At 43.1% G+C, this 14,265-nt stretch overlaps 1 long non-coding RNA gene across 2 annotated transcripts; it reads right to left on the bottom strand.

Annotated features, from left to right (window-relative positions):
* Positions 1-316: 316 nt before the first annotated feature.
* Positions 317-14,003, bottom strand: LOC134162900 (uncharacterized). 2 transcript variants are annotated; one of them, XR_009964484.1, is made up of 5 exons: positions 13,886-14,003; positions 12,728-12,821; positions 12,153-12,348; positions 1,082-1,255; positions 317-931 (listed from the first exon to the last, which is right to left on the bottom strand). It is a non-coding gene; the product is annotated as an uncharacterized LOC134162900 (long non-coding RNA). The 2 variants fall into 2 exon arrangements; XR_009964485.1 differs by lacking the exon at positions 1,082-1,255.
* Between the last annotated feature and the right edge of the window lie 262 nt (positions 14,004-14,265).

Consider the following 14,265-nt stretch of genomic DNA (forward strand, 5'->3'; position numbering starts at 1 on the left):
AATACAACAAAACCAAACAGGGTACATCTTTCTTTGCTTAAAGTCTGGCTTGTTCTTCACCTAAAAAAAAAAGGCTGAGAAACATTGACATACACTATTGCTCTGTCCTAATTTTTTGCATATGTTATTCCTCACAGTGTTTGCTCTGTAACCAAAGATCCTCAGAGATGGAAATTACACAAGTTCCATGAGTGACACATGGACCAGTCTGTGGGGGGCTGAGCTGAGTAACCTGTTGGTCAAAATGGGGCCCCTGTGATTTGTTCATACAGCAATTTCTGAAGAAAAGGAAAATACAAAGACAAACCTGTGTATAAGTCACGTTCTTCTTTGCTGGGAAAGAGCACTTGTTTTCAGAGCTAATTAAACAAGGAATAATTAAAAACTAAGCATAAAAGAATGAAATATTGAAAGACACTACCTCCTGTGACAATTTTAATGACATTACTCAAAACTGCCCTGAAAGTCCATAGAAACTTTGTAGTACTAGGATGTTAAATCAAATGCTGAGGAACTAGCATTATATGATACTATGGCATTAGAAGGTATTATGGTACTAGCCTTTCACAGTTGCAGATCCTCCTTTACCCATAAGATCTGAAAGGGGGGGTTGACAGTATTATTCCAGACCCTGTCTGTAGGCATCAGGGAAAAATGACTGCTGCAGTTGCAAAACTGGCTGAACTGTTCAGAAAAGGCTTGTCATGGGAGTAGGAGTGATGGGAGTAGGAGTGATGCTGTACCTCAGTCTCACATGTTCCTGCTACTAGCACATGAAAATACGCAGCAAAATGTCACCAAACTTGCCTTTTAGTTTCAAGCATAATCCAAGGCATCCCATCTGCTGTGCCAGGCCAACAGGGATCTGCATGCTGCTGCACAGGAGCTGCCAAGGAGTGCAAATGAAGGTGCGGTACGTAGGAGGTAGGTGCTGCAGGTGAAAAAGCAATTGGTTATATGGTAATATTATTCCTGTAACAGGCCAACAGAAGTACATAAATGGTCATCTCTGGAGGTAACATTGTGCTATAAAACCAAATAGCTCATTCTCCAGAGAACAGAGCTCATCTTGCCTGCGTACCTGAGAAAGTCCATCACTCTTTTTGCTTAACTGTCAAAATCAAGTTCTTGGTTGCGGGTATCTGAGTTTAAATGTCTAGATGCTGGGAAGAGGCATGATCAGGGGAGATTCTTCCTTCTGGAACCGATTCTTCCCTCCCATCTAACACAGTCCAGGTGCTTTGTCTGAAGCAGGCTATGAAAGATAGAGTCTATCAATACAGTTTCAAAATACATTATTTGTTGTGTGTACATGAACTAATAATTCTTTAACATGCTTCAGCACCACTGGAAGCAAAGATTAATTACACAAAGGTTCTCTGTATTTAGGTAGGCAAGAACCAGCTCTTACTCTTATATATAAAAGGAAGATCATTTTCTGTAAGTTTAGCTTACTGGACATGAGATGAAAGTTAACCAAATGACTTGTAAGTAAGGATGGTTAAGAGGCAAATTATTAGCTATGGAAAACATTTATTCAGATAATCCTCTGAAACACCCTTCAGTGCAAGGCTTCAAGGCTGAACTAAAGCTTGGTCTGCATTCTATGTAACCTTAGTTTGTGAACCTTGATCAACCCAATTTCCTTTTAAGTAAACAGGTTAACGTCCCCAGATAGTGATTAATTATACTGCAAAATCCCTCAAGCAGCAAATCACTTGGTTGTCCGAAATTGTGCTTTGGCCCCTTTCTGCATGCAGGTAGTCAAGCATATGACACAGTACAGATGTCAGCTTGTTATTTTACCCGGTAACTCCAGAAAAGAGCACCAAATTGGATGAAATACTGTAGCACAGTTACCTGAAGTGAAAACAACTTCTGTTTTCAAGACCATGCAGCTCCTAATGGCTGTTTTAAATTATTCCTTACTCTTCATAAGAAACGTGTGGCCTACAGAGTTACCACTTTAGCTTTGAGACCATGGATTAGTTAGATGTGAAGCATAACAGGTCGAAGAGAAAACAGCCTTCTTCAAACATTAATTCTTAAGGGGATCATTTGAAGAATGTGTGTGGCAATGTTCTTGGGCACAGTGCTCAGAGGAACGCGGAGGAACATCAGCATTGCAGATACTTCCACTCAGCAAGAGATGCAAACACTCTGAGTATCAGGATTGTGCCCAACCTACATTTGCAACGGTCACGCATCTCTTTTAGAGAAACACCTGTATCACTCAGCAGTGTCCAGGGGTCATGACCAGTTTTCTGACTTCGAGGAGAAAATCAATCTTCAGTGCCCCAGGAGGTGCTGGTGTGGACACTTCCCTGCCAGCTCTTCTAAAGAACAACTGCAAATTCCTCTCTTATCCATTGCTTAGGCCTTGTTGGGGTTTTTCTGTCAGGATTATGTTATTTGCATACAATTGCTGGTGTAGTAAAAACCTTTTAACCAGGACATCTTCATGGATGCTAATTTAGCACAATTATACAGTGAAACTGCATAACAGGCACATATTCGCTCGGTGACACAGGCAGTTAGGTACTAACAAGCTCTTAAATTAGTGTGAAACGCCAAACTTCAATCTCCTTATTGCTGTAGCTTTACTTTGGTGGGTACTTTATGCCACAGCAAGTCTTTTCAGAAGCATTTTTGTCTCTCTTAATCAGGACAGCTGTTTAATTGAGTTGGCTGTCTACCAGGTCAGAGGATTCTACTGATCGAACGTTGATTTGCTTAGCTTTAGCTAATCAGATATGAAGGTGTAGTGTTCCTGCAGGTCTTTCAGTTAGAAATACAAGCTTAGATGTCGAAGAGCATAGGTTAGAGCAATGAGAAGATATGCCGCAGGTATTACGCATTGAGTGTACCAGGCTGCTTTTCTTCCTTCTAAATTTTATATTACTGTTACAAATCACTATTGGAAAAAAACACCCTGTTTTGTTCACATTAAATGATTATATAGGTATAATCTGAATGGTTAGGTTAAGAAAAAGCAACTAAGAAAAGCAGGCCACAGGAAATATGGGGAAAGTGCCTAAATCATTACATTTGCCTAGCAGCTAGGATGGCTGGTGTTTTCCAGTGATGCACCAGCAGTCAAAAGCACTCTAGAAATAAGGTCACAAACACAATTTCCATTTATCCCTGCAGGTTCTCTTCCTGCCACAAAAAGCAGAGGAAGAGATGTCTACTGGAGGGGAGGGGAGGGGGGGGAAAGGAAGAAGAATAAATTACCCTGTGAAAGGAATTAATGAACAATCAATAAGCAGCTTTACTTTCAGCAGCCCACATGTAATTTCAAGACCTAAAACCAAACCTGGCTGTCCCTGTGGAGGTTTTTAGGGTGTTCAAAACCAGGATGGTCCTCATCTTTCTTGAAACACCTACTACCTCCCCAAGGCGCTCAGGACCCTGTCTCTTGTACTGAAAGCATGAGGCTAGAGGGTTTCTACTGCTATGGCCAAAGATGAAGTGGACGTACCGCACTCTGCCCTGCATACTCTTACAGCCAGCCCAGGACAACAAATAACACAATAGAAAGGTTAGTAGGGGTTTTATGCAGAAAAAAGAAATAAATCATTGCTAGCAAAGTTTCTAATTTGTGAAGGTGTATTTCAGATAACAAAGAGGGCTGGGAGAAAGGGGTACATCATCAAGACTTGACTTTGCGCTTTAAATCTCAGAGTTCTTTTCCTCTTTCATGGCACATCTTCTGTTTTCCTCTTTTTGGCCATTAAGCTCCTCCAGTGAGGATATGGAATTTCCTTCCTACTCAGGCACATCCTGCGTTTTGGCATTTTTTCGAGTAAACCTGCAGGCTCAGCTCTGCATCACTCAGTAAGGCACTTAGGTTACCGCTGTCTTCATCAGATAATGGCCTCTTACTGTTGGTTACATCATAGAAATAACTTTGAAGCCTATTGAGGCCAGAAAGCAACCAGCTTTAGCTACAAAGAGATTTCTGCATGCTAGTGTCTTCAGAGGAGGAACAGGATTATTTTGTAGTCAAGCTCTCCAGCCACTTAGGATTCAGCTCTGTGCTCTTCACACCTGAGCTTTTCGTCTTCCCTTGTTTTGCAATGGCTACTTTTAGGACCATGTCCTGAGAAGAAATGCACACCTTGGCACAGCAGCTCCGGAAGCTGTGAGTGTAACAGCACTGATAGACATTTCTTACTTTCTAAAGTGCACAGCAAACTGTACTTTTCCCACTTGAGTAAAAACAATTCCAGCCTTGCTGTAGCAACAGGACAAGGGGCAATGGTTTTAAACTGAAAGAGGGAAGATTTAGACTGGACATAAGGAAGACATTTTTTACAATGAGGGTGCTGAGGCGCTGGCACAGGGTGCCCAGAGAAGCTGAGGGTGCCCAGAGAAGCTGTGGCTGCCCCATCCCTGGCAGTGGTCAAGGTCAGGTTGGACACAGGGGCTTGGAGCAAGCTGCTCTAGTGGAAGGTGTCCCTGCCCATGGCAGGGGGTTGGAGCTGGATGAGCTTTAAGGTCCCTTCCAAACCAAACCAATCTGGGATTCTGTCATTCTTGTTACTCAAATTGTATTTCGGAATACTTAGCGTATGGAAATGTCCCCAAAAAGTAGAAAAACATGACTTTCCTGTCTAATATAAAATTATGGAAACTTTCTAGTAAAATAGGAAGACATATGTACAAAAGATCAGCATGGAATCTTGATATAAACTACATAGGATCTCCTGAATATTTTCTTCACCTGTGTTTCTAAACTCCCTGGCAAGCTGTTTATAATGTACAGAATCTCAAATGATGAACATGATTCATGTTTTTTGCAGAAAGAGAAGGTGACTATTTACAGGAAGATATAGCAAATATGTACCAGCCGTCAACTCACATGTAGTTTTGTCCTTCCTGCCAGATTGCTGAGGGTATATACACCAGTATTGTTCTTCAATTTATCCTGCTTTGATTTCATTCACAGCTGACAACTGCATTTTCTTTCCCTTTTTATATTTGCAATAAAATAATTGTACAAACAGAACCTGGGAGAATACAGACACCAACTCTTGTAAGCAACACTGACTGGATGCCAGACTGGAATCAGTTCACTGATTAGTTTGAGGGTGATCAATATGTGTGTTTGATTTAAATCCCCAATTTAAAAACATTATGGAAAGAGAACTGAGAGCATAACTAGCACTTCAAAGTGCTACAACTGTTTCTTCCCTGGACTCTGCTTCTGTGAAACGTGTGGGTAAGTTTTTGCTCGGGTACAACATGCCATAAGGTGATGCAGTTCAGATGCCAAATATTTAAGACCTTCTTACAATAAGAAATGTTAACAGCTTATCAGGAGAAAGTGGAAGAAACCCCACTTTTTTCAACCAAAAGGAACCCCAATAGATGGCTGGATAGGGCACATAGGTTACATTTTTTATACACCCACACTTGTAATTTCAGTGTGCTTATGGATACTACTTCTAGCCAGGACATGGCAAGTAAAATTGCATTTTCGGCTCAGATAATAAAACAAATCCCTGTAGAGGGTCCAATGGTTTGCTGGTGCAGGCGTTAACTAGACTAGAAGCTTCTCACTGTCATACCAAACCTGGTGCCTTCCTTTTCTGCACAACTCTGCCCAGTACTCATGGAAAACCTGTAGTCCATGACTGCTTTGCAGTTCTCCAGGAGCAGTGCAGGAGGGATCCTATGTAATGAACACACTAACAGAAGAATCTCAAAGCTAACACTGGGGAAGAAGGGGCTCTTGACATCAGGCCCTGTTTTGAAAGACATTATGAAAAACAGGAGTCACAGCACTGAAAAATGCTCTCTTGCATAGATTATGAAGGCAACAATCCTTTTTATTAGGGCACAGCTGCATGCTTTCCCTTGAACAGACTGAATACACATCCTCTTGCATGCTTGAACTCATCTGATTTTGGCTGTTTGCCATGGGATACTGTCTACTGGTCCTTCTAAGTCACTTCCTTTCTCAAAGTCAAAATCACAGCAGTGTTTTATAGATAAAATAAATTACTGGAAGCTCTCATGTCTTAATGTATGTACATACACAATCCTTGTTTAGTTGACCCTTTCATCTGTTTAAATCTGCCTGGACATGCTGGAAGCAGCCAGTATTTAATGGAAAATGACAAATGCTCAACTGCATTATAGGCGTTTTTCCATTCCCCAGCTCCTTTGGGAAAGATTTATAAATTAAAATCATAGAATCAAATCCAACGTGCAACAGTGACATCTGAGATCCAACATATTCTTCTGCCCAGGCAGATTTCCCAGATATTCGGAAGGTACAGACTTCAGAACTGATGTTGTACCTAGCAAGTGTATTTTTGTGGAGTGTTTTGCAGCCCATAGCAAATTCCATTCTAGCTCTTACGGTCATATGCAACATGAATAATGGTATTTTTTTCCCTGCTCTGCCTATACCTTTCTAGGTAAGAAAAGAAAATTGCCTCTTTCTTCTATTACTTTAGGCTGTCAATAAAAGTCAAACATTGCAGTAACCACCCATCATGACTTAGAAGAGATTTTCATTGTTCTACAGAAGTTTGGCAACTCAGAGCTGACCTAAAGCAGGCTGTATTGACCTGGATTATATTCAAATTCACAACTGAAGGGAGACATTCTCCAGACCTCATCACTAATCCCTCCAAAGTAGCTTCGCTGTGGTTTGTAGTGAATTGAACCCTATGGAGTTTGTATGTAGAATCAGAGAGAATGAATTCTGACCTTTTACTGCCTTCTGCCAAGGGAAAAAATTAGTATATTGATTATAATGTTAATACTTGAGTAGCAGGCACACACAATAGTGTCATTTTGCAGGGCTTATTCACTGTTCTTCAAAACACAAAAAGCACAAGTTCTGGTTAGAAAAGAAAAATAAGAAGAATGAGAAATTGCTCTGCAAAACCTTTTTCTTCATCTTTTGCAATAAGCTCATAGCAATCTGTCTTCATTAAACTGCAAGGGACCTGGGGCGGGTCGTGGAATAGACTCTGGTTCATTTTAAAAGAGGGAAATAGCTCCTAAATACATGGAGCTGCTTTTTGGAATTTATGAAGCGGAACACAGATCTGAGAGCTGGCAACATTTAACAGTAATAAGGCAATTCTTACATCAGAAAGTTCATTACAGGATCGTTTCATGATGTTTTCTAGCAGCTGGAAAATGGAATCTTTTGCAGGCTGGGAATGAAAAATCTTGCTTTAAAATTATCTTGTGGATACGCCAATAAAATGGAAGAATAGCAGAATTCATCCTGCTGCTTTTAATGCAAAGGCTTTTTACTGAAGGAAGAAAATGTGTTTTCCTCGTGCTATGCATTAGTGCTGGCCGAGCTGCAGCATACGGTGGAGAGTGGGTCTTGCCTGTGCTTTGTTCCTCTGCAAGTGTTTTGAGGTGGTCAACGCTGCTCTTGTACAAGACAGACGCTGTTCTTATCTATAAAGAGCACTAGGACAAGGATTGTGCCTGGCTCCATGTTGCAAAGAAGACGCATTGCCTTACAAATGCATGTTTCTTCAGTCTGTCATAACTCCCCAAGCCATCCTTCCTACTGTTTTCCATCAGCAAAAGCGTGGCCAAAGGAGCTGGAAATCTCTTTGCAGCCTAATAGCTGGAGTGAGCTTGCCAGCACTGAGTGATGCAGGTGCGATGCCTGTACCACAGATCGCTCTCACTGTTGTTTCACTACTCAGATTCTGACCATGCTGAGTTGTGATATGCTGTTCCTCAAAGTAACTGTGTTGGTCAGCCAGTGGATGCTACTACAGTTGAAAATGCAACTGTTTAGCATCTCGCTTTGCATTTTTCTTTCAGCTTGCCTGCAGCATGCATCCTGAGAGCTTCTCTAAATCATCCAGGGCTGCAAACACTCTCACCCCAAAATGCGAGTCCCACAGGGAGTATTTCGTGTCCAGGTTGCTCTCTGCTGCTCCTCAAATTTCTTTCTAAAGATGCTGAGGACTGTTTCACTTCACTTGCTACCTGAACGCTCTCCCCAGCTTTAAAAGAGAAATAAATAAGTTGAAAACAACTGGAAAACAAACCATCCCACTCAGCCTTTTTAAAGACTGCAGAACCCAGAGGATGCTTAGAACCATTCCAGAGGCATTCAGTCACTCCAAGTCAGCTGCAGTTCCTCACCAGTTACTGAGCTGGCTCCCACAGTCACTGCTGGTGTAGGAGATGGTGGAGACCAAGGAGAAAAGCTTATTCCCCTCTCTTGAGTACTCAGTTCCCCATCTGGCTAAGAGAGCTGGCTGTCATCACTATTCCCCTCTTCTCCAGTTAGGCATTATGCAAGGCTCCAATATGCTTTAGGAGTGAGGCCACAGAAAATACAGTTGGGGAATCAGGAAGGGTGTGGGGAAAGAACAGAGATGAACTGTAACCCACAGTGCATTTTATATTTAAAATATCCTATACTAGTAAAAATATGCATGAAAATTGCAAGTTCAGATTTAGATTAATTTTATAGCAACCTAAAATTATGGTTGTCCTTTAAAGAGCAACCACTAATGGTCTGAATTTCAGAGACAAGTGAAGGGAGGAACAGTAAGCTCTGAATGGAACATGAGAGAGAGACAGAAAGAAAATATCTCCCAATAAACTTTCCTAGTAAATATGGGTATTTATGAGACAAAGAGGCTGCAATTCTTGGCCTACCACTCAACCAGGATGTACAGGTCTGCAGCAAGCTTCTGGCTGAGTATTTGCTTCTCTCTGCAAGAATTCAGACTAGCTGGTAGCAGCAATTTCTGTCCTGAAATCCAATCCATAGTTCTAAGAGACTATCATGTTGTCATGGCTGAGTGAGACAAGGAATAAACTTTAATAGTGTTAGCAAATAGAGTGATACAGCTGAAAGCCTGGGTTTGCATTTCTGTGCTGGAGAAGACATAATTTCACAGTCATTTTTACCCTCATTATAGGCAACTGACAACTTCCCAGTGAAGTTGGTGGGCAGATATCAGACCTCTTACTGTGAGCTGACAGATGAATAATAAGCTGCTACATAGGAGAAAGTGATTTACCCTGTATATTAATAAAGATTATCTTTTAACAGCTCTATAACATCAGGGATTCTTTAAAAATACAGCACCGGCAGATTAAGATGCATAAATGACAATGCCTTGATATGAAAAAAGGAAAGATATTCTGGTGAACACCCTCCCACTAAAGCTGCTTTTCTTGAAGCAGTGGAGAGAGCAGAGGAAAGGAGAAAAGCCTGGAAATGGGGGAAAGGAGGCAGGAGAAAGAAGTTATCCAAAGATGAATCTGCTATTACTTGTAAGACCCCTGTGTTATCACCAGCTACTTATAACTGGATTTGCTAGAGACCATTCTGCTGAGCATTGGGCCTTGCTTTTTTTCTTACTCTCTTGTTGTACTCAGAAACAGCAGCGATGCTGCAATCCTTGAAGTACCTGTGCATAAAAGGAAAGCCCACAGGGAAGCCCAGCATGGTTTTTAACATGCACTTTATGTGCAAGGAGTGAAACCGTGGTTCATTACCTGTCTCCAGCCACTCCTTAAAAGCTGAAGAGCTTTTCTTTGTGTTTGTGTGGCTATGTTGCCATGGCAGCTGCTCATTTATTAGCTGCAGCACACATTAAAGAAGGCTGTGTAACTAGATTGTGTGGAAGGTGAAGATGCATGCACATTTCTGTTTGTAAAGCAAAGTCAACAATCTCTTTCCTGAGAGCAGGTAATGGAGATGCCAAGCCAAAACAGAAACTGCCATGTTTTTAACCATAAAGCAAGAATGACTAATGACTTAATTGCACTGATGTATGTAACTGTGCTCTGATATGTCTAACTACGCCAGGCATCTGATAGTAGATCATTCACTAAAGATGGGACCGAAACAACCATTCTCCTCTCAAATTTGAATAGCCAAAACCTTTGGTAACATTAGATGCTGTATTCAGACTGGGATTTAGGGCCAAACATAATCACCGATGCCATCAAGGGAAGGGGAAATGGAGGGAGAAAAATGAAATACATAAGGTGTTTGGCTTGCATCAGAACTGAATTAGGCCCAGCAAAGGTGGCCATTAGCTGACTTTGGCTTGTACAGAAAAGCCATTTGAGTCTCAGGCAGAGGAATCAAACACAGAAAGGGGGAAAATTAGACAGGTTACTCCTTGATGTTAAAGAGTTACCAGACTTCCATGGGAAGCTCAAGAAGGCTGACATTTCTCCCCATGAATTTCCATAGTGTGGTAAAACAAACCCCAAACCATTCTTCTTGCTTTGCTCTCACTGCAAGGGTATGGCCAGCGAGCACTATCAACAGCTTACAGGTATGCTTAGGCTATCATAGAGCCTGGCTTTATAATTTCCCCCTTTCTTTTTTTAACTCCCAAAGTAGCCACAGGCAGGAAAGAAAACTACAGTAGGATGACCCAATGGTGGGAACGCATGCTAGCACAATTTAACCTACTGGGTGGCAGAAACACTAAACTTGGTCTGAATGAAACACCAACAGGACCGTGCCTATGAAAGCACCACACAGGTCTTGATGTTTCCGAGCACGCGGTGTGGGAGTGCAAGGGAGTGACAACTGGAACACAACTTGTTAGTGACTGAAATGAGCCTTGTTTAAAACAGACACCGCTCTCCCCTTCCATATGGTCTCCTGCTGAGTTCTGTGAAATTGATTTTGTGCATGCTGCTTTGGGAGAAGCATCAAGGAGCAAGCGTTTCGCATTTCAAAACGTGTAGCACATGACCAGGGAACAAATCTGTCAGTACCTTCGCTCTGGAGACTACGCTTCAGGCAATTCTCCTGCTTCAGGTGCTTTTAAAGAAGGTATTTCTCTCACCCATTTAAGTCCCCGGGATCACTGCCGTATCACGGTGCTAAACCAGCAGGACAGGCTGCAAGATTTGATAGAGCAGAACGGTGCTGCAGAAGGTTTTAAAGTGTTGACACATACTAATCAGAGGTAAGATGGGAAAATCTTGCATCCCTTTGCAGATTAGCAATGAAAGAAGTGCCATTTGGATGAAGTCAGATGACACAGGAATAAATCTTTTCAAAACCAAAATATTAGCCCAAACATTGACACAATCACTTAAATGAAAACCTCCCAAGCCCCTTTCAGTAAAACACATGAATTTGAGAGTTTCAGAAGCTTTGTTCTTACTCCAAGATGCTTATGAGTGGAGATTGATTAAATCCATTTTTTCCTTCCACAGCAGTTCTGGTTTCATACAACACAAACACCTCCAGAACCCCTGGAATTAATGAAATGGGGTTTCCTACAAAGCTGTGCCTCCTGTCTCCTTTCCTTCATTGCCTAACCTTACCTTAGCACTTTTTGTGTTTCACAGACACAGTTCTTCCCACTGTTACAGACAACCTGCTATTTTTAAGCAACTTGCATGTTGACCCTTTCCTACTCACTCCTCCATATGGGATAAGTTCTTGGTACTGGGGCAGGAGCATTAGAGGTCTGTAAGACACAATATTGAGCACAATGAGTTTCCAGGCTATTTCCAATCCTCATCATGATCATAGAATCATCACAGAATCCCAGACTGATTTGGGTTGGAAGGGACCTTGAAGCTCATCCAGTTCCAACCCCCTGTATACATCTGAATACATGCTGGCTAAAGATGTCACAGTGAAATGCTAGGTTTTCCTTTCTATTAGTTTTCAATTTGGAGGAGCACCTAAAAAGCATATAACTGAGGAAGGGGAGGAATGGCAGGAGGAGAACATATACACAACTCGCTCTTTTTGCTGTTTTATTACTCTGAAGCCACAACTGCCCCTCTCCATTTGCTGTGGCCACTTTAGCTTAACTAGAACTAACTCCAATTTCAGTGCATGAAATCCTGCCACTATTTTTGCCCCAGCGTCTCTGCCCGCTATACACCTGGCAGTACTGCAGGGGATTTCACCTGAAGACAAGAGGCTGAAAAACTGGCTTGAACTGTGGTGATGCTAGCCCAGAGCAACCACATGCACAGATGAAACAATATGTCTTAGCTAGGAGACAATAACTAACAGCTTAATACGTCTAAGCCAGGAGGCAGTAACTAATGGCTTAGCTGGGAGCACGGTCTGCTTATGGGAGTTACAAAAAGCCCCTAGTGTTAGCTCTTAGTATTAAGAAGCCCCACTCTCTTTTGAAAACTGAATTTACCTCCTATGAACAAAGGGAGGAGAGCAATGCCAAGCTGCAGGGACTGAGCGATGCTCCTCTCCAGCCACATCTGGAGCTTGACTGCATGGGGCCTAGCATCCCTTCACAGCTGAGATGGAAGCTCAGTCGTGGGGGAAGCATAAACACCTGTGAACTCTGTTTTGGGAGGTGTAGGCTCTTATGTTGTTAGAGATTTCTGTTCAAAGAGAATGAGAGGCACATTGCCAGGGTGGGCTGGCCTTCTGAGCAAACCCTGAGAGGGTCAAACCTTAACTAAGGACTGCTGTAGCTACAGTCACAGCTCAATGATTTGAGCAAGAAGTAAGTCACAGCATGAACACAGGTTCTGGTCTTCATTGAACACACAGCCAGAGCATAATTTAAGTAGCTTTTGTGGGATTTATGCTTACTGAACAACCCCAGATACTGTCTTCTGAACTTGTATTTCCATGCAGCTGATTCAGCTGAGAAAATCTTTCTGCTTTAAATCCATTAGCTTTTTCCATTAGAGAGAGCAGCCTCTATGTAACTGTTTTGCAGACAAGCTAATGGAGATTTTCTGATTACCCACTTACTGACTTATGAGACAATCTATGTCCAACTTGGCCACAGACGTTCAGCAGTCACTCAATTTTCTTCCCACACAGCTGTCTCCACCCATGTTATGCCCTAAAAGAAGGGGATGAAGTTTTAGGTTATTAGGGGTAATCAGAACAGCTTACTGTGTTTCAAGTCAAAAAGGGAGTGCAGGAATCACAACTCCACATTACCCTCTCTACCCACTGTGACAGCAGCTAAACACTGGGGTCAACAACATCAGTGTTACAGCATGAAGCCAGCCTGCCAAGCCTCAAGCAGAGCAGGAAATTCACCCTATTTTGCTTCTCTTCCAGATCTCCCTTGGCAGTACTGATGCATACCCCGCCTGCCACCCAGGTAAAGGTCCTGTGAGCTGAACAGTTATGTCCACATCATGGCATCCCAAGGGCACAACTAGGATTCTAGGAGGAGCCATGCCTAAGCACCAATCTAAATGCCTACAGGTTTCCTACTTTTCACTCTCCTTACCCTACTCCCAGCCCTAACTGTAACCCTAAGCCTGGACCAACATTTCTGCCCTGCGATGTGCTGAGCCCCTGGGTGCCAATTGCTGGTGGGAGGGTCTTGCAGGCAGGAAGCCTTTGCTCGCACAACCCGATCCACTTTGGAGACGATGTGTTTAAGTAACCTCATGCACAGCTTGGTGGAAATACACACTTGGGTAAGTTTCGATCGTGCAGGCACTGGAGTGGGGGACCCGAGCATCACTTTGTTAATAATGTGGTACTTCTACTAGTTAGCAAAAAAAAAACAACATTGCAAAGGCAAAAACCAAAGAGAAGGATGCACAAACAACCCTGGGCTTCGCCTTGCTCTTAGAGATGATAAGAAAGCCCCCCTTTTTGTTTCATTCTAAGCTTGCTATGAAAAGCCTTTTTCTCCTATTTCAGATATATGAAAACCTGTCAGGATTTAGACCTAGTAGTGAAGTAACCTAAAAATACCTCCCAACGGGCATCTGATGCTAAGCATTAGAACAAGGAAGCACAGCACCTATTCTCCTGTTTGCCTGGCCAAGAGAAGGTCCTGACTGATGCATCTAATGCCTGTTTTACCAACGTACTAACCTCCTCCCATCACTTCCTTGCACTGCATCCGTACCAAGCTCACGGAAGCAGATACTCCGTACCCACCATAGCTCTTCCCCGCCAATGCTGAACAGGCAAAAACAACTTATAAGCTGCCCAAGCGCATCGCTGTTCCTCCTGCCGCCGCACCGCCCTCTCCGTTACAAAGCACACAAGAAGGACGGTTCCCGCACAAGGTACCCAGCCCGGGCCATAGCGGGAGCCGCAGCAGGCTCACACGAGCAGGCATCAACGCAAACCCCCTCCGCTTTCCGAGCGGGGAGGCGGGCTCGGCAGCAGCAGCAGGTCCCGCAGGATGTGAGCTCACGGCGCCGCCTCTTCCCCGTCCGCCTCTCGGTGCCGGTTCCGCCGCCCGCAGTCCCGCCTCGCTCCATCCCGGCGCCGGAGCTGGGCCGGGGGAGCCCCGGCGGGGCCCACTTGTGGCC

The sequence above is a fragment of the Pezoporus occidentalis genome, unplaced genomic scaffold (genome assembly GCF_034315485.1).
Source record: "Pezoporus occidentalis ecotype Australia unplaced genomic scaffold, CSIRO_AGI_Poc_V1 ctg193, whole genome shotgun sequence".
NCBI lineage: Eukaryota > Metazoa > Chordata > Aves > Psittaciformes > Psittacidae > Pezoporus > Pezoporus occidentalis.